This window comes from Urocitellus parryii, chromosome X, assembly GCF_045843805.1.
Source record: "Urocitellus parryii isolate mUroPar1 chromosome X, mUroPar1.hap1, whole genome shotgun sequence".
NCBI lineage: Eukaryota > Metazoa > Chordata > Mammalia > Rodentia > Sciuridae > Urocitellus > Urocitellus parryii.
The window spans coordinates 9418767-9420767 of record NC_135547.1 but is presented as its reverse complement, the minus strand read 5'-3'; positions in this window follow the sequence as shown (position 1 = coordinate 9420767).

Genomic DNA, 2001 nt, shown 5'->3' with positions numbered 1-2001 from the left:
TTTGATTCAAGTGGGTTATGAACTCCCATTTTTACCCCAAATACAGATTGTAGAATCACATCGGTTACACATCCATATTTTTACATAATGCCATATTAGTAACTGTTGTATTTTGCTACCTTTCCTATCCCCTACTATCTTCCCTCCCCTCCTGTCTTCCCTCTCTACCCCATCTGCTGTTGTTCAATTCTCTCCCTTGTTTTTCTCCCCCTTTCCCCTCACAACCTCTTATATGTAATTTTGTGTAACAATGATGGTCTCCTTCCATTTCCATACAATTTCCCTTCTGTCTCCCTTTCCCTCCTACCACTTGTCTCTGTTTAATGTTAATCTTTTCTTCCTGCTCTTCCTCCCTCCTCAGTTCTTAGTTGCTCTCCTTATATCAAAGAAGACATTTGGCATTTGTTTTTTAAGGATTGGCTAGCTTCACTTAGCATAATCTGCTCTAATGCCATCCATTTCCCTGCAAATGCCATGATTTTGTCATTTTTTAGTGCTGCATAATACTCCATTGTGTATAAATGCCACATTTTTTATCCATTCATCTATTGAAGGGCATCTGGGTTGGTTCCACAGTCTAGCTATTGTGAATTGTGCTGCTATGAACATTGATGTAGCAGTATCCCTATACTACGCTCTTTTAAGGTCTTTGGGGGAATAGTCTGAGAAGGGTGATAGCTGGGTCAAATGGTGGTTCCATTCCCAGCTTTCCCAGGAATCTCCAACCTGCTTTCCAAATTGGCCGCACCAATTTGCAGTCCCACAAGCAATGTACAAGTGTACCCTTTTTTCCACATCCTCGCCAGCATTTGTTGTTTGACTTCATAATGGCTGCCAGTCTTACTGGAGTGAGATGGTATCTTAGGGTGGTTTTGATTTGCATTTCTCTGACTGCTAGAGATGGTGAGCATTTTTTCATGTACTTGTTAATTGATTGTATATAAGTTCTTCTTTTCCTATTTTTATGCCTTTAATTTCTTTTGTCTGTCTAATTGCTCTAGCCAGTAGAATGCTTGCCTCCCTTGCACAAGACCCTGGGTTCAATCCCTGGCACTGCAAATAAATAGATAAATAAATTTAAGGAGATAGAGATCCTGAGCCTCATTTTATACAATTTGAAAATACAACTGAGTTATCAAAATAAGAACACGATGAGATAACCCATTTTCAAAAAAGCTTCATAAATTTTAAATATCAATACAAATGAAAAATTATTTAATTTTTCTAGCTGCCTTTTTCACACACCACTCTGTGAATCATCACATGGTAAACCCAAAAACCAATGTGGTCATATGTGTACCACTATGGTTCTATTATTTTTTATTGTATAATTATTAATGGATTCAACTTTTTTTTAATCTCTTAATGTAGCCTAAACCATGATGCAGACTAAAGTGATGAGATTTGGGATCCATATCCCTGGGATAGAATCCAAGCTATACCTTCTATTGCCATGTAATTGTGATCAGAAGCATGTCAGTTCATCTTTATATTCTTAAAGTTACTTATTAATATGGTGATAAATATCATATCTGCTTCACAAAGTTGTTTGAGAATTCCATGAAACAATACTTAACCTCTAGCACCATACCTAGTACATACTAGATATCACCAAGAGGTAGATTATGTTATTATTTACAACTAGTTCATTCCTTTGGCCTCAATATTTCCTGCTCTAAATGCCCAGATTCTGGCGCTGGACATTTTTTCCTAAGTTCTTTTCATAATGAATACTTAGGTGAAATCAGAATAATCGACTGCTTTGATATTAGTATCTCTCAGAGGATAATCTACAATTCACACTTTCTAAATCTGGTGGTGATTTAGAAAGCTTTGAAACTTCAGATTGTTTCATTTTTGGCTGCCATTTATAACTATTTTTAAAGGAGTTCTTTTAAAATTGTTTATTGTATCATAATAGTTCATAACATTAGGCTTTATTTTGACATTATCATTAAATGCATGGAGTATAATTTGCTCCAATTAAGTCCCCAGTACTTA